At 41.6% G+C, this 19426-nt stretch overlaps 1 protein-coding gene across 3 annotated transcripts in view; it reads right to left on the bottom strand.

The window, feature by feature from the left end:
• TAFA3 (TAFA chemokine like family member 3) overlaps nt 1–19426 on the bottom strand; it is a 128714-nt gene that overhangs the window by 100954 nt on the left and 8334 nt on the right. The window contains exon 1 of one of the 3 annotated variants that reach the window (XM_029573403.1): nt 8380–8435. The exons of the other annotated variants lie outside the window; for them this stretch is intronic. The gene's annotated coding sequence lies outside the window, so the exon portion shown is untranslated. Of the gene's footprint in view, nt 1–8379; nt 8436–19426 lie in introns of those variants that run through there. 3 annotated transcript variants of the gene reach the window in all.

The following is a 19426-nucleotide window of genomic DNA, read 5'->3' as shown; positions in this document are numbered from 1 at the left end:
AAGTCCCGCTTAAAACACCACCTCTTGCTTTTAAAAATTGAAAAGTTCTCCACTCTTCCTGATCTTAGCCCTCTCTTGTTAAATCGTTTTTACTGTAATAGCTCAGGGATTACTAGAAAGTTCTCCCATCTCTGCATCTCAGCTGGGTTGTAAGCTCGGTGGAGCAGGGACCGTCTCTTTTATGTATCTATAGTGCTGCACATACCTATTATAGCATGACAGAAATCTTTAAGCAGAAGTAGTAGTACAAAATTGGCTGCCACTGGGATTTTAGGCACTCTCCCCCTCCCCAATATACTGAAAGCTCCTGCCTTGATCCCATTCCAGTCTAATCTTGCAATACCTTTCTTCAAACTGGCTTTTCTGGCTACTTAAAAACAAAAATCCCCTGTGATCATCTCTGTTCAATTATATAACACTCAATATTGTCCTTTGACTTTGTAGCATTGCTCATTCCATGCATCAGCTTCATTTTAAACAACACCAAAAAAAAATCATTAGCCTTAAGGTCATCTCCTAAAATCACACCAGACTGCATTTCAGGAAAGAGCTGCCGTGCCTCCGTCTCCCCTCCCCCGCCAACCAGGCACAGAACATGAACAAGGTCAGAGTGTTTGCTGAGGTTGTGGTGGGCTTGGGATGTTTTGGGGGGTTTGGCCCAGCAGTTTCCTCTGCTCCTTGGGGCTTCCACATCTATTGAGTTGGACTCTGCTGGGCCTGTGGTGCCATCACCCTTCATTCATGCCTACTCATGGATTTTTCTCCCACTTCTAACCGTCTTCCTCTCCCATCTAAGCACAGCTATTGCAGCAACAGTCGTCAGCCAGGGGCCATGAACCATGGCTCACTCTGGAATCCAGAGCGCACAATAAAACTCGAGGGTGGCCACTAGGTATCATCTTTGTGGGGTGGCTGCGAGTCCCTTGCCCTAGGGCAACTGAATGAGGCTTCTGCAGCATCCTCACCACTGGACAGCTTTAGGTGCAAAGGCAGAGTTCCATGAGTTTGCAGCATTGCCAAACTCATGCTTTTGTAAGATTACAAACCAATTCAATTCTGGTTTTCTGATTTTCCCCTCCCCCTATATTCTAACCAGATTGCTTTGGGATAAAAGTTCAAAAACCTGACTGGATTTCCATCTCATGATGATAGGGTGTTGGTAGAAAACACCTACAGAGAAGAGTCTCACGCTATTTCTCAGCTTTGGGGGCTATTTTCTCTTTCACCAAGCAGCTCCGGTCACCATTCCTTAAGATTTCAACCTTTTCTATATTGGTCATTAGACCAAAACAATTAGTCTTCCTGGCACCCTGTTTCCCTGTGCTTGAAGTTCACTCTTGCCTCCTCCAGCTCTAAAATCTGTGATATCTATACTTCCAATGCATTGTGGGAGTTTGGGATGATCGGAATCCAAGATGGCTGCCTTCCTATTACCACCATATTAATATTTGTCAAGCAGGGCATCAGAAAATCCTTAGAGTATCTGAGAGACCTAAGACAGAGGAGTAAGGATGTAAATATATATTTTTTAGTTGACTGTGTCTTCTCTAAGGTAATTCTGAGGTCAATTTTCAAAAACCCTTTATTTACATAAATGACTCGTTACATGGGTAAAAGGATAATTTGAAAACTGCTCTTCTTATATGCGGATAAAAGCATGGGCATTGTTCCACAGTCTTTGTGAAGGCGTTTCCAGAGCGGGGGTTAAGATGGGAGAGAAAACAAGCATGCTGAAAACTATGCATTTTGTTTTTGAGGGGAAACATAGCAGGAAAAGGAAGTGCAAACTCGCTGCAGGTTCCCCCCCCCCCGATAGTTTTCTAAAGGAAAGGACCTGCAGACTTTGCATGATCCACACAGTTTTAAAAACTACCCCCTCCAAGCCTAAATCACAAGACAAACACAAAAAAACCATTCTCTTTAGTAAAAAAAAAAAAAAAAAAAAACCCAACCTACCAGGATTGCTTTTCTTGGTCACAGGAAACAAATAATATTCTTGGCGCTCTTTGAAACATTCATGTCTCTAGGGTTGACTTGTATTCCAAGTGCGTTTTTAACAACTAAACATTGTACTCTGAAGTAGTCTCTTTCAGTGAGGGTCACAAAGAGTTCAGTATTACAAAACATTAATCATACTCGCACTAAGCTCGGCCATAATGCCTTATTTAAAAAGAAGACAAGATTTAGTTCACACACACACACACAAAAAATGTTCTTTCAGATCACTTTCTTAAGTTGACTGGAATAAGATAAATCAATAATTTCTATTGAAGTTTGACAACCAAGTATTGAATGTATTCAGTAAGGCAATCTTTTCCACAAGCAGATCAAACTCGGAAAATCATTCACCTCAAAAGGGTCAATGACATCAAGGAGACCATAGGAGGAAAACTGATAGTGAAGAAATCTGATAGTGTCCATCAGTGTTGAATTTGGTGCTCAGTTCCCAGAAATTAAAATGTTAATATATGGTGTGTAACCCTCCCCCCCCCGTCAGAGTCACTTTCGGTGGCTGCACAGTTGGCAAAAGACCCTTCTACAATCCTGGAACAGATTAAACCAAGAGACCATACCAGCTGAGGACCAGCAGCAGCTGAGAGGTGCAAGGGGAGACTTGCATTCATTCAAGAGGTCCACACCAAACTGCTGTTCAAAAAGGTGGATAGGATTCATTCAAAGTCCACCAGAAAAATAAAATAAAATAGAAGTCCAAGCAGAGCAGAAGAGCAGCAGGAAGCACCAGTCTTAATACAACAGGTAAACAGCTTTTCTTTACTTCCAGCTCTTCCACAACAGCACAGGTATTACTCAGAGTTTCTCTTTAAGTCACAAACCCATCCTCTGGTCAGGGGCTTCTCCACTCCAAGCCCACCAAGAGCCTTTTCCTTCTCAGGACAGATGCAGTGCTGGTCTGGATTCTCCAAGGCAGATCAGCAAAATCCCAGACTGAGGGATTTTCTTTCCCCTTTGATAACTTTCTTGGGAAATCTCTTCTCCAGATGGAGGATTACTTCTCACACTTGCACCAAAGCTGCAGGTCTCAGCCTCAGCAAGACAGTCTTATGGCAGTGTCAGTCTTATGCCCCTCAGTGAATCCAAAACCACAACTCCTCCCAAATGCATATGGAAGCACTTGTTATGCTTCCTCCCAATCCATCCCCTTTTGGGGAAGGTACTCCTTGTCATGCGGCTCCTTGTGAACACCTCTAGAACCTTCCTGCTCTGAAAAGTTCCTAATTTTCACCAACACACCATTACAGGTATAATTACGGATGCCCCAGAAAAGCAGCAATAGCCGCTGGCAGGTTCTCGATAGTCAAAGCCTGGGATTCCTTCAGTCTCGCAAGGGACATGCGCACACATCTGGGAAAGTGTTAGGAGAGAGACATGAAATGTTCATGGAATACCTGACATGAAACTCTGATGTGTTTGTCTCTCATAACAGAAGGCACAGGGCACAACCTGAACAGATCGGCAGTTGCTATCCTAAAAAAAAAACCAAAAAAACAAAAAACAAAACAAAACAAAACCAAGCTTACTGGACAGACTGGATGGACCATTGAGTCTTTCTGCTGTCGTTTGCTATGTTATATTTCAGCAGATGACTTTGGTAGCATGTACCATACATCTCTACACTATGAAAGATATTCACAAACAGATCGCACTCTGTTTATTCATGGGGGATGCCAAGCAAATGTCAGTGCTTGGCCCGAGAACATTATCTGCACATGAAAAAGATATACTGTAAAAAACAAATATTAATACATTTTTAAATTATAACAGTAAAGAACAATTATACCACATGTACCAAAACACCATATATGATTGAGTCTATTGGTGCTCAATAAAATCAAAAAGATACAACACAGAAAAAAGAAAAAACATAGTCTCAAAAAGGTTTTTAATATAAGGAAAAATTGATTAAAATGAAGTTCCCAAATTCAAAGCAGACTAGGGATGTGCATTCGTTTCATTCGTTTCATACGTTTCCCATTATATGGGAATTAGATGTGCATTCGTTTCATACGTTTCATATTACATGCTTGTATAGGAAACATATGAAACGTATGAAACGAATGCACATCCCTAAAGCAGACCAACAGCCCCAAACTAAAATAGAGGAAGCTCCAACATTCAAAGCCAGAAGCTCCCAGCCCAGGCAGAAGAATCTCCTAACATGTTTCGCTTACTGGAGCTTCTTCAGGGGAAAAACTGGCTCTGGTGTAAGGATGTCCAAGTGATTTGAACAGCACAAATATGCCGTAAACTCTTTGTGATGCCTCCATGAACAAACCTGGCAAACACAGGGTCAAACTTGCAAGAAGACAAACTATTTACTGTGCTCTGTACTTCCACTGTAATAATCCTACAAAACTCTAAACAGATTTGAACATACCTACAAATAGCCATGAAGCCAATGTATTTTTGTCTAAATTGTAGCATACAAAATATGTCAAGCTAAAGAACCAAAATTGGCCAGCATGATATGACTCAAGCCTGAAAACACCTACAACCATGGCGCCATTATAAAGAAAGGCACATGTTCTAAATTCCTCAATCGCATTATATCCATATCAAAGTCCAAACCTCTCAGAGATCTTATGCCCATTTACTTTTATCATTTAAACCAAATGGCGATATCGTGTTCAATAAAACAAAAACAAACAAACAAAAATCCAACACTGCTCAGAATGTAGCAACAGCTGCTTAATATCTCCTCCCTAATTGCATATAACATGTTATACAACAAAAATAAAAAAAATTAAATTTCTCACACAGGATGACCGTCATCATCAACCCACTGCTGAGTAAGGGGAGCATATAAATAGCAAATCCGTATCCTGTTGCTGAGGATTGTTTTGTCCATGCAGAATAAGTGACATGAACAAATCACATAGGTGGTACAAGTAAAGTCTTCTAATTTTTTAAAATCTGATTCCTTGTGAAACTCAGCACCCAAAACTTGAGTTGTCTCAGCTATCATAATCATCAAATCCATACTGCATTTATTCAAACTCTCATTCCATTTAGATGTATTTTATTTATTTAGGCATTTTTATATACCGAACATTGTATATCCTTCACATCGGTTTACATTAAAATTTGGGGATAAGCCTTTAATACTTAACCCTAAAAAATAAATATATGAATAAACCCTATAAAATTATTAAGAATCCTGATAATACTCTATCTATAAAATTACAAAATAATAAAATACATTCAATTAATAAAAGAATCCTAACTACTGATGACATCATTTAAAAAAGTTAAAATTACAAAAATAAATACTTCTTTATCTAATCTGAATTGTTTTCCAGAGGGATTCGCTAGAATGTTATTCTGAGTTGTTAAACGCCTGCTCGTACAACCATGTTTTTAGTTGTTTCTTAAATGGTTGAATGTTTGCCTCTAGTCGTAAATTGAGAGGAAGAGCGTTCCAGAGTTTTGGCCCGGCTAAGGAGAGCGCCCTTTCTCTAACTGCGCTTAAATGTGCTGATTTTGGCGCTGGAACTGATAATAATGGCTTGCTAATGATCTTAAGTTACGTGAAGGTGTGTGAATATGAAGAGCTGCATTTAATCATTCTGTGTTATTTCCGTAAATGGTTTGTGAATGAGAGTCAAACTTTTGTACTGAATGCGAAAATAAATTGGTAACCAATGAAGGCTCATCAAAACTGGGGTGATATGATTTAAATGTTACCTTATCTAAAAATAAAAATAGAGTTCCTTAAACACAAGTAAACCCCTAGAAATGCGTATAACAAATACTCAGCAAGCATGGCTGCTATAAATCTGATCAAATAATGCGTTTCTGAAGTCGAATCAAGTCATGCCATTGGACTTTCACAGCAACCACCTCAACTTCATCAAATAAAAGGAGACTTTCTTAATAAAGAAGCTAAAAGTACCATCAGAGTAGCTAAAGGTATTTTCTGAAGAAAAAAAAATGTAGCCATTGAATTTATCAGAAAATATTAACTACAGTCTTGAGCCCTGGTTAACTTCCGCTCATTGGCAACATTAACACAGCCAACATGCTAATGGACTCATTAGCATGCCTCTGCATATTAATCACCCCCATTTGCATTTTACAGCAGAAATCTGCATTACTGTAAAACCAGTATTCACTAAGACACATTATTTAGTGCTTTTAATGCACATTAATGCCATTGTAATGCTCATTAAGCTCTGCAATAGTAAATAGGCACCAGTGAGTGGAAGATAGTTACATAGTAATATAGCAACATAGTAGATGATGGCAAATATTAAAAACCAATTAGCTCACCCAGTCTGGCCAGTGAGGGGATTAAATTGGGAATTCCAGGTATGTATCACCTTAATGCAGCCTAAATTACACAAAAGCAGCTGAATGAAGTATATCCTACATTGTAGAATCCATGCATGGAGTAATTTTATACTGTATTTTATAAAATCACTGAAAGGGTAAGGAAAACGGATCAGAGACCTCACCATGCCAACAGAAGAGCATCTCCTGGACAGGACAGAATATGCTGATCAAGGCACTTCCTGTTTTAAAGGCAGTCTGAAGCTTGGGGTTTGATGCTGGTATCCCAGATTTAGATTACAATCACACCCTGCCTTTTTGTCTGTTTTGGTGGGATATCAAAGTGAAGCATCCACCTAGAACAGGTACAAATGATGACAATGTGGAATAAAATTAATCCCATAGATCTTCCCCCTTGAAACTGGAAATACTGGTCCAGTGGTGCTGGCAGGCTTTGCCCACATAAGGCAGAGCACAGGCCCAGCACCAAGACTTCTAGCCAAGCCAGATGTGTACTTAAAAGACATTTCCTGAAAATGTGGCGGGCAGATAATGTAAATAAATAGAAATAGCTCATTAAAAAGGAAGGGGCTGCCGGCAGGACCAGGAGCACGGCGAGTTCAAGAAACTGCCATTTTCATTACAGTCAGTGCTGCAAGCGAAAGTGCCCTGGAAACAGCCAGTCATTTTACAAATCAAAAAGCAAAGCAGCTGCTGAACAAAATAAAAAAAAAAATAAAAAAACAGAAAGGCTTCCATTACAGCAAATAAACTCACTGGTTGGCTCCCAGCTCTAAAGATGCATCAGATAATGGGATTCTTTAATAGGCAAGCCTGTCATAAAATGCAAATGATCTTATGCAGGAGGTTTCTCTTTAAATTGTTTTACAGACGGAGCAATGAGGCGCATGCCCCAGAAAGTTCATTTCACAGTCCGATCAGGTCAGCGCTGTTCCAGCCCATAAACAGCCATCTGGAGGGTCAATCTGCCTGCACTAGCAGGTAGATATGCTAGTCATGGGATATTGTGTTTCCATCCCTGCAGGCACACCTAAACCAGTTGTGGGTTTTAGGATATCCACAATGAATATGCATGAGACGCAGCATATACAAATCACGTCATGCATATTTATTACGGATATCCTGAAAATCTATCTGGTTAGGTGTGTCCACCAGGACAAGGTAATGGAATAAGGGCATGGGATAAACCCAGAGGCTTCCTAATGGCTAAAGAATGGAAATGAAGAAAAGAGGTAACTTACAGGGAGCGGCAGTTACTTTCTACCCTTAACAGAAGGCATGGCAGTAACTTGCATGGAGCAGCAGACTCCCTGCACATCCCACCAGTGCAGAATTCATAATTGCATGAAGAATAAGAAAGTCCATGTGCCTGTGTTATGGGTTCAGATCATGCACACTGGAATTCTGTCCCAGGGGCTCATCTCACCGAGGTCTACACTGGGAGCTACCTGAGGGGCTTATCCCATATAAAACACACAATTACTGGGATTATACCTGGGGCTTGAACCCAGCAGCTTATCCTCTACACAAAGAGCCACACACAAACTTTGATTCAGAAATCATGGTTCCAGGTACTTAGGAAAGTAAGTTTATTTGAGCAATAGGAGGATAGAACAAATGATATCAGATCATACAGAGGAAGCAATGGTATAAAAAGCTTACATGTTTCCAAAGGATCCGCCTGTGCTATCGCGTCCAGAACGCACTCTACCTCTCTCTCGCTGTTATTTCTCCTTACACTAAACTGCTTGGGAAAGCAGTGATGTTCCCTCCCTCTGAGCTCTTATCAATCTCAGGTGCAGCTGCGTGGCCTTCATTCTCTCTCAGGCTATAATATAAGTTAATTGCTTGCTTTCTTATAATAGACCTACTGGAATAACTAAAATAACAAACTCTTGCCTGTCCATAAGCATTTCACAGTGCAAGACAGAAAAACAGGAGTTCTCTCAGAGGTTGGCCTGTGGCCTTCAAACTAGTCTGTGTTTAGGTGAAAACTCTGCATCCATACGGCCTACCCTCTATATACATCCTCAGCAAAAGCAACAAAAAATGACTCCAACAGCTTATTACCGTGACATTTCTTGAAAGATGACAGGCAGGCCTCCGCTAGTGTTTCTAGGTGAGGTAGTGTTAGTATTCTTACAAAGCACTGTGGGTGAAGAAGACTGGGGCATGCTGCAAAAGGTCACGTGACACATTCCCTTCCAGCTCTCTCGCCTCACCCCCAGCATACACGATGCACACATTTTTGGCTGGCTTACCAGCGCTAAAGATTAAACTGGAATGCATACCAGGGATGGCATTATACAGCAGCTCATTCCATGCTACCCAGCCAACTGGCAAAGAAACCTCTCATTCTCTCTCTCGCTGTCTGCTTCTCTCTGCCAAGAATGCTTCTCATGCAGAGAACATTGGCCTTTGAGAGTCTAATAATGCCATTTACTTTTAAAATCTAAAACAAAATGGATTGTTCTAAAAATAATGGTCTATCAAATATGGAAAGCTGCAGGACCCAACGTGTATTCTCTAATCCAGAGGGTTACATTCACAGCCTCCTAAGACCGATGCTGTAGTTCCATAAACTGACAGATTTGTTAATTTTTTTTATTCAGAATTAGTTAATTATGATTCATATCCATTCCATTCAGCATGAGGGCAATCTGATACCAAACCCCATAATAATCATCTTTGCTCTCCAGATTGCTGTCCAGAGCCAAAACCCAAGTGTCCCTGGCAAGAAGAGTTTAAAAATAAAATTAAAATCACAGGATTTCAGTCCCAAAAATGCCGAGCACCTCCCTTGCTACTACTTAGAATTGGTAAGCTTTGTTCTTCAGGAGTTAGTCTTCTTCACCTCTTCTAGGTGGGGCTGATGCAAGGCCTCAAAAACTGTGGCTCTCATTTCCTAAGCATTTTTCCCCATAGACACAAAATGGGAGAAAAGCCTTAGTAAATCAGGCCCTGAGTTATTCTAGTGTAGACTTTTCTTGATTTTTGAATATTATTCTTCTTAGCCTACTGATTCAAGACAGCAGGAGCACAAATAAATAAAATAAACGGGAACCCTAAGTTCACACTAAAACGTGGCTCATTGTCTACTCTAGTCCCCTTCCTCCTCATCCAGGGCCAGTGATAGGTTTTTCAGTCTTAGAAGACTGTGAGCTAGTTTTCCTTGAAAAGGGCTCACAGCTATCAAGATAAAGGCAAGGCGAGATTTGCATGGGCAATATAACAACAACAACAACCCCTGTAAGCTCACTGATCACTGCTGTCCAATCTTGAAACAATTCAGCTATTACAAGCATAACCTGCGCATTACTCATTGTAGACGTCTTCATGGACCAAAATGATCGCTCTCCAACCCTCACAGGCATTCTGATTTAGAATCCCTTCCAAACCATTTGGTGGCATAGATCCCAGAAAAAGGAAAAAAAAACCCTGGCATCTGACCGAAGCTCTGTATCTGTATTAAGATGTTTAAGTTGGTAACCCTTAGGGCTAGAGCAAAGATTGCTTACTGTCGTTGTCTGTTCACAATCAGGAGGCAAATTCAGTACTTCAGGGTCCCACCAACATCATCTTGCAAAATTTGGAATCAGCAGTTTAGGACAATTGTAATCCATACTGCTACGTGTAAAATGCAAAACAAAATAATGAAGAGGAAAATATTGTATTCCTCCCTTATTCAGAGGAAACCTACGGGTTGACGTCAACAAAATAGTCACTAGATGAGAGTTACCCCTACAACCACTGGGCATCTAAGTCCGGCAGCACATGAGCAGTGCAAAAGAGGCTAAAGTGATGAAATCGCGAGATATGAGAGGCTCCAGGCTCAAACTAGAACTGTAAAACCACAAAAAAAGACTCTTTAATATAAACCGAGGTGATGTGCATTATGTGCCGCGGTATATAAAAAACTATAAAATAAATAAATAAAACAAACTGTATTTAATCTGCATCAAGAGCTCAGTGTTAATTTCCCCCGAATGAAAACATGCAGAGGAAGCAACCAAAATACGATCTCAGTGTTGCTAAATGAATAAGTCTCCGTGAGACTCGGCAATATCCTCACCCCAGCATTCAAATATTTAAAATGTACAAAAGATGCGTTTTCAGCATTCCCTGGCAGCACAAATACAATTTCTGGGCTGGAACAAGCATGTTGCAAGACTGATGGAATTGTGCAGTTCACAGAGGAAGCACAGCCTTTTCCACCGATGAACTGAGGAATACTAGACCCTGATAAATGTGCCATTGGTCATGGTACAGTATGGATTTCTGTTGTCTCTGTACATACAGAATACCAAGAGATGGCTGCCCCGTGCTTCTGAAGTGCTCCAATTGCACCAGGCTACAATCATGAAATAAAAGGCTCCCTTCAGATGGAATATACTAATTTCAGAATGTAGGACTGAGCAGCAGGCAGTATGGATGCCCGGCCCAATATACAGAAATTCTATTTTAAAAATCTAGCAGCTATTTGTAACTGGGAAGCATAAAATATACAAGACCCAGGTCTCTGCAAAACAAGGTCGAGACGTAATATAAAACGGAGGATGTATAAAGCAACATCGTTTTAAAATGGGTGCAAAAAAAAAAGAGCTAACAGATTTTCCTGGGTCCAGAGCACATAAGAGGGATGCATCTCCCTTACGGCCCTTGTAGCTCCAATGAATCAGGGCTTGGCTTCATTACCATCCATGAGAGCTGAACTAATAAAAGGCTCTCATCAGCTGCAAATAAGCAGACAATGTAGAGCACACAAAGTGAGGCCGAACAGCGCGCCATTAGATCTTCATCAAATAAAAATCAATGGCATGGCGGAATATGATAATCGGCAGAAAGCTGTTTATTAGGAAAAATAACCTCAATGCGAGGAGAAGCCTCTTGTCAGGGACTGACATTTCAGGCCGGGAGAAACTTAAACTCCTGGAACTAACTGGTTAAAGCTCCGCCAGCCTCTGCAGTCTCAGTCCTGATCCAAACAGGTTCTGTGGGGGAAAGTGGGAACCGTTGCTGACCCCCTAAAGAAAAAGGGACGCTGGTTGGAAGAAGAAGGAGCCGGGCCAGCGCTCTCCCCTGGAAAGCAGGGCCCACAGCACCATTCCGGATCCGAAGGCAGCCCAGCAGAGCCTGCGCTCTCCATGGTGCTGAAGTCGCCAAGCTTGGCTCCTTCCTGCCGAAGCGGAAGAGGATTTTCAGCGATTGAATGCCAATGTGAAAATACCAATTATCAAAAAGAACGTGTTAAAAAAAAAAAATCCACCAGCACATTCTGCATCATGCAAACTGGAGAACTACGACAAAAAAAACCACCAGGGGTCTTATAATTTAATTACAAACAGTGCTCAGCAACAAATGATCTGATTAAAAAAAAACAACAAAAAACCAGACAGTTCTATATAAAAATCAATAATTAAATACAATAATTTTCCAAGGGAGAAATTTCATATGACATTATCTTTGCACAGCCAGAGTTTGCAAAAACTGCAATTCCTGTAGCCTCGGGCATTCACTGCATCCTATCAAAGCTTGCTGGTGCAACCATCTGCTTTTCACACAGCAAGATATTCTGAATGGGAACCTGGAGAGGTACCTGGGCACAGCAAAGTGAACACCGTGTTAAATGGGATGCCAGGTCACGCTTCCCACGGCTGCCAGGAGATTGCTTTTCCCTTCCCTTTGCTGTCAGTGTCATAATTAGAGTCCCTCAGCCCCACACACCGAGCTCAGAGCCTTGGAAACGTGCTGTGCTGCGTCAGATCTCAGTTCTGCTGACAGCAACATCCAGCTCCAAAGCCTTTCTTTGCAGTACCAGCTCCCTCCCTCCTTTCTCGCTCTCCAGACCTACTTCACTCCTCCCAGGGTTGGCTGCCTGTATGTTTCTGATGTAAATGGAAAGTTATTGGGATGAAATCTGCTGCTCCAACAGAAAGCTTGGTAAGAACAGAAGAAGCCCCCTGATACTTAATACATCCACCAGGTGGCGGTGTTTGAAAGGTGGCTGATGAACTGGTTCTTCCCCGGGGCTAGGGCTGTAGCGGCCTTAGAGCCCTGGGTGCGCACAGACATCTTCTTCTTTTCCTAGTTTTGTTTGTTTCGTTTCATTTATTTAAGCGAAAAAGCAAAAAAAAAAAAAAAAAAAGCTACCCAAAGAAATCTCCCAGGCTTCCCCGGTACCCTCTCCCATGGCCTCCCAGACCATCTTACCCCAATTGTGTCTATTTTCTTTTAAACCCTCAAGAAGCAACAGCGATCTCCAAATTGCTCCTGCCCTGTCAAGTCCATATTGCAAATGAGACCGGCAGATTAAGATCAGCCCAACTTTCAATGTCTTCTCTCCAGAATGGCATTGCCCTTCATCTGCCGGCATTATTTGCAACAACAGATGCAAAAGGGCAGGAGCAACTGGTCTCCCTTCTGCCCCATAAAGATTTAAAACAAAATAAAGACAGCATTTTGGTGGGAGAATCCAGGGGCAGATGGACGCAGCCCTCATAAAACAAAATGAAGACAAAACAAAATTTCATCCTTTTTTTTTTTTCCATTTTAAAATATATATGATATAAAATAATATTTTCTTTATTTATTTAGAGTTTTTTATATACCGATGAACGTTGGGAACATCTCATTTCATCAATTGTTACAAATTCCACATTTAATTTCAAAGGAATGCACACTCCTAGACTATGCCCTGCCCAGTGACCAAAATGGCTCTTGGCAGTCCATAGAGTTTAGCCTCAATCAGCACCAGGTTTCACCTCTGGGCCCCTGGCTCAGAGTCAGGTCATGGAGGAAAGGCCCTGGAGCAGAAAGCGGGCAGGGTCAGGGAACGAGCTGTACATGAGTCATGCATGCCACACTGCCCTGGCAACATGTGAAGCACCAGTCTCCAAATAAGGAGGAGCCCCAGCAATATAGGAAGAAGAGAATCACTGAGAGGAGAGGATCACCCTGCTCCTGGCTGAAAAGAATCAGTTGATGCTGCTTGGGGACATTTTTAGAACTTAAAGGTTTTGGGGAGAAGTAAAACTATTGGGGACCTCACGCATCACCTACCTAGGATTGTAGACAGTGCTGGGGAGGAGCCAGCTGTTGTGGTACATCTGGGCACCAACAAAATAGGAAAATGTGGGAGGGAGGTTCTGGAAGCCAAATTTAGGCTCTTAGGTAGAAAGCTTAAATCCAGAACCTCCAGGGTGGCGTTCTCTGAAATGCTCCCTGTTCCACGCGCAGGTCACTAGAGGCAGGCAGAGCTCCGGAGTCTCAATGTGTGGATGAGACGATGGTGCAAAGAAGAGGGATTCAGTTTTGTTAGGAACTGGGGAACCTTTTGGGGAAGGAGGAGTCTCTTCCGAAGGGATGGGCTCCACCTTAACCAGGGTGGAACCAGGCTGCTGGCGCTAACCTTTAAAAAGGAGATAGAGCAGCTTTTAAACTAGAACAAAGGGGAAAGCCGACAGTCGCTCAGCAGCGCATGGTTCGGAGAGAGGTACCTTCAAAGGATACTAATGATGCATTAAGTTAGGGCATCCCGACATTGAGGTTCCAATAATTAGAAAAATAGTCCAAGTGCCTGTAACTAAAAACTCACCTGAGCTAAAAAATTCTAACTTATCCCTATCAATTAAAAAGCAGAATGAAAATACAAACATAAAAACAAACTTTGAAATGTTTGTATGCTAATGCCAGAAGTCTAAGAAGTAAGATGGGAGAATTAGAATGTATAGCAGTGAATGATGACATAGACTTCATTGGCATCTCAGAGACATGGTGGAAGGAGGACAACCAATGGGACAGTGCTATACCAGGGTACAAATTATATTGCAATGACAGAGAGGAGCATCTTGATGGTGAGGTGGCACTTTATGTCCAGGATGGCTTAAGTCCAACAGGATAAACATCCTGCATGAGACTAAATGCACAATCAAATCTTTATGGGTAGAAATCCCTTGTGTGTTGGGAAAAAGTATAGTGATAGGACTATACTACCATCCACCAGGCCAAGATGGTGAGTCGGACAGTGAAATACAAAGAGAAATTAGGGAAGCTAACCAAACTAGTAGTGCAGTAATAATGGGAGATTTCAATGACCCCAATATTGACTGGGTAAGTATAACATCAGGGCATGCTAGAGAGATAAAGTTCCAGGATGGAATAAATGACAGTTTTAAGGAGCAATTGGTTCAGGAACAGATGAGAAAGGGAGCAATTTTAGATGTAATTCTCACTGAAGTGCAGGAATTGGTGAGAGAGGTAACAGTGATGGGGCTGCTTGGCAATAGTTATCATAATTTATTTATTTAGGCTTTTTTTATACCGACTTTCTATAATCAGATTTGAATTAATGACTGGAAGGGGGCAGTAAGTAAATTCACAGCTCTTGCACTAAACTTTCAAAAGGGAAACTTTGATAAAATGAGAAAAATAAATAGTTAAAAAAAAAACCCTGAAAGGTGCAGGTACAAAGGTAAAAAGTGTGCAAGAGGCGTGGTCATTGTTAAAAAAATACCATCCTAGAAGCACAGTCCATATATATTGCACGTATTAAGAAAGGTGGAAGGAAGGTCATACAATTACCAGCATGGCTAAAAAGTGAGGTGAAAGAGGCTATTTTAGCAAAAAGATCTTCATTCAAAAATTGAAAGAAGGATCCATCACAAGAAAATAGGATAAAGCATTTACCTTTGTACCTGCACCATTCAAGGGTATTTTTTAACTATTTATTTTTCTCATTTTATCAAAGTTTTCCTTTTGAAAGTTTAGTGCAAGAGCTGTGAATTTACTTACTGTTCCCCTTCCAGTCATTAATTCAAATCTGATTATATTATGATAACTATTGGCAAGTTAAATGTAAGACATTGATAACACAGGTTATCAATGTCCTCCTAGTTATTGGTTAAACTTACTACTTGTTTATTGTCTCTAGTTAATATGTTTTATTGTAAAGCACTTTGCTGAATTAATGTTGCTTGTAAACCGAAGTGATGTGCCACATGTGCCGCGGTATATAAAAAAAAAAATCTTTAAATAAATAAAACAGGCTAAGATAATTTGAAAAGAAGTTGGCCGTAGAGGCAAAAACTCATAATAAAAACTTTTTAAAATACATCCGAAATGAAAGCCTGCAAGGGAGTTGGTTTGACCATTAGTTGATTGAGGGGTTAAAGGGGCACTTAGGGAAGGTAAGCCAATCCGGAAAGATTAAACAAATTCTTTGCTTCGATGTTTACTGAAGAGGATGTTGGGGAGATATCCGTTGCGGAGACGGTTTTCAAGGCTGGTGATTCAAATGAACTGAACCAAACCAGTGAACTTGGAAGATGGGGTAGGCCAGATTGACAAACTGAAGAGTAATAAATCACCTGGACTGCATGGTATACACCTCAGAGTTCTGAAGGAACTAAAAAATGAAATTTCAGACCTATTTCAATTAATTTATAACCTATCATTAAAATCATCCAATGTACCTGAAGATTGGAAGATGGCCAATGTAACCCAGATATTTAAAAAGGAATCCAGGGGTGATCCAGGAAAATATAGGACTGCTGAGCCTGACTTCAGTGTCAGGAAAAATCATTGAAACTGTTATAAATAATAAAATCACAAAACATTTAGATAGACATGGTTTAATGGGCAGAGCCAACATGGATTCACCCAATGAAGTCTTGCCTCACAAATCTCCTACATTTTTTTGAAGGGGTGAATAAACATGTGGACAAAGGTGAACCAGTAGATGTGGTATATTTGGATCTTCAGAAGGCATTCGACAAAGTCCCGTATGAGAGGCTTCTAAGAAAACTAAAAAGTCATGGGATAGGAGGTGATGTCGTTTTGTGGATTACAAGCTGCTTAAAAGACAGGAAACAGAATAGGATTAAATGGTCAGTTTTCACAGTGGAGAAAGGTAAACAGTGGAGTGCCTCAGGAATCTGTACTTGGACCAGTGCTTTTTAATATATTTATAAATGATCTGGGAAGGAGTATGACAAGTGAGGTGATCAAATTTGCGGATGGCACAAAATTATGCAGAGCAGTTAAATCTCAAGCAGATTGTGATAAACTGCAGGAGAACTTTGCGAGACTGGAAGATTGGGTGTCCAAATGGCAGATGAAATTTAATGTGGACAAGTGCAAGGTGATGCATATAGGGAAAAATAACCCATGCTATAATTACACAATGTTGGGTTCCATATTAAGAGCTACCACCCAAGAAAGAGATCTAGGCATCATAGTGAATAATACATTGAAATTGTCGGCTCAGTGTGCTGTGGTGATCAAAAAAGCAAACAGAATGTTAGGAATTAAGAGAAAGGGAATGGGGAATAAAATGATGGATGTCATAATGCCTCTATATCGCTCCATGGTGAGACCGCACCTTGAATACTGTGTGCTATTCTGGTTGCCACATCTCAAAAAAATTATACAGTTGCACTGGAGAGAGTGCAGAGAAGGGTGACCAAAATACTAAGAGGCATGGAATGGGTGCCCTATGAGGAAAGGCTAAAGAAGATAGGGCTATTCAGTTCAGAGAAAATGATATGGGGATGTGATAGAGATCTACAAAATCATGAAAGGACTTGAAAGGATTAATGTAAATTGGTTATTTACTCTTTCAGATAATAGAAGGACCAGGGGGCACTCCATTAAGTTAGCAAGTAGTTCATTTAAAACAAATCAAAGAATATTTGTTTTCACTCAGCGCAAGTTAAGCTCTGGAATTCATTGCCAGAGGATGTGGTTATGGCAGTTAGTGTCACTGGGTTTTAAAAAAAGGCTTGGATAAATTCCTAGAGGAAAATTCCATAAACTGCCATTAATTAATAAGCAATGGTATCTTGAGATTTATTTAATATTTGGGAACTTGCCAGGTCCTTGTGACTTGGATTGCTCTGAGAAACAGATTATGATGATGTGTAGAAGCTGTAAAGCCCAGCTCAGCTAGTCCGTTTCATCCCTGCTGCTGTTTCAGAGACCCCAGGCTTTCTCCTCACTGCTTTGCAAGGAGAGTTCCTCTGCAGTTAGCCCAGGCTTTCGTGCACTCCGTTGCTGCTTTTGGCTGCACTGGGAGACAGCTGCATGCATCCTCCACCTTCTCTATGAAGAAATATTTTCTGATGTTACTCCCGAGTCTTTCCCCTTTCGGCCTCATAGTGTGACCTCTTGATCCACAATCTTTCTTTCCATTGAAAAAATGTTTGCTTCTTGTGCATTATTTATGCCAGTGAAATATTTGAATATCTGTCCGTCACACCCCCTCACTCCTCTCCTCCGGTGTATATTAGAGATGAGCTTTCATTTGAAACGAAACAGGAAAATTTCATTTTGAAAATGAAATGGGAGAAAAGTGAATGAAATGTTTGTATTTTTTTGAAAATGAAACAAAAAACTGAATGAAAAGAGCAATAGAAGCCAGCCCTGGGGCCCCCTTTCCCTGCAGTAGAGATGTGAATCGGAACCGGTATCGGTTCCGATTCCGGTTCTGATTCACATCGTGAAATTTTTATCTTGCATTCCGATCGGGTGTTTTTTTAATCGGCTGCGCCCGAGCCGATAACCAAAAAATACAGCCGACTCTTTAAAATGAGTTTGTTAGTATCCCCCCACCCTCTGGACCCCCCCAAAAAAATTTTTTAAATACCTGGTGGTCCAGTGGGGGTCCCGGGAGCATTCTCCCGCGCTCGGGCCATCGGCTGCCAGTAAACAAAATGGCACTGATGGCCCTTTGCCCTTAGAATGTGACAGGGTATCCGTGCCATTGGCCAGTCCCTGTCACATGGTAGGAGCAATGGACAGCCGGCGCCATCTTTAAAAATGGCACGGGCCATCCAGTGCACCTACCATGTGACAGGGGCCGACCAATGGCACCGATAGCCCCTGTCACATGGTTAGAGCAAAGGGCCAATCGCACCGTTTTGATTAGTGGCAGCCGACAGCCCGAGCACGGGAGAATGCTCCCAGGACCCCCGGCTGGACCACCAGGCATTTAAAAATTGGGGGGGAGGGTGTCCGAAGGGTGGGGGGATACTAAACTCATTTTAAAGGGTCAGGTTGTGTCCTTTCTTCCCGCCCGCCCCCCCCCCCCCCCCCATAATGATAAGAAAACCCACTAAATTAATCATGGGGTTTCCTATCGCTATCGGGGACCCCCCGATATCTGACAATATTTTCAATCGTCAGATAAACGATTCACATCCCTACCCTGCAGCATAAAATCACAATTCTGAAAAATTCAGCAAAGTACCCCAAGCCTTTTCTACCCCCAGCAACCCTCATCCTCCCAAGAGAGGGGCAGACGCATCCGTGCTTCACAGCTGCCCTGTGAAGGGGCTTAGGGTCGCCTGCAAGCTGTGGGGAGGATGGGGATGAGGCCCAGCACAACTCGTGATTTCTGCTCCAGGACTGGCTGCTATTAGCTTTATTATTAAAGAAAGCATGAAAAGCGTTTGGTTTTTTTTTTTTTTAAATGAAATGGAATAAATAAACCCTCCCTCCACCGCTGAAAGAAAACTCAAAACCCCTTGCACATCCCTAGTGTACACGTTAGGTCCTTCGGCCTCATCTCACAGGGTTTCTTGGTGCAAACTCTGCATTACGGTCGCCCTTCTCTGCACTTCTTAGTGATCCTTTCTACGTTATGTTTCCCTTTCTTTTCTCATTTTTATTTTATTCCTCTGATAATCTGAACGGATTCTGGCTGACAAGCACAGGTCATCTCGCACTGTCAGGCTTAGGAGAAGGCTGCACAGGATGAGCCAATGCGAGTGACCGATCACCCCAGAATTATATTCAAATACTCCCAGTTTGGCTTTTCCCTCGAGTTCCACCACACCTGAAAATACAGAAATCCTTAATCCTTTGAGAATCCTTCTAAAAGGAGTTTTTTGGTTTTTTTATATCCCGGCACTCCCTAACCAGGGATGAGACACAGTCACCACGGACGTCCATGCAGCTCTGTTCCCCCTATCTCCAGCAATTTGTTTTGAGAAGGCAGGTAAATAAGAGAACATGGTAAGCGCACCTCCACACCTCAGCCAATCTCTTCTCTTCATCTATCCACTCGCTCTGCACACACTTCTCTCTCTCACTCCCTCTTCCTCCCTTCAGCCCTCTCTCA

This window comes from Rhinatrema bivittatum, chromosome 12 (genome assembly GCF_901001135.1).
Source record: "Rhinatrema bivittatum chromosome 12, aRhiBiv1.1, whole genome shotgun sequence".
NCBI classification, from domain to species: domain Eukaryota; kingdom Metazoa; phylum Chordata; class Amphibia; order Gymnophiona; family Rhinatrematidae; genus Rhinatrema; species Rhinatrema bivittatum.
This window is presented reverse-complemented; position numbering and strand designations above follow the sequence as displayed.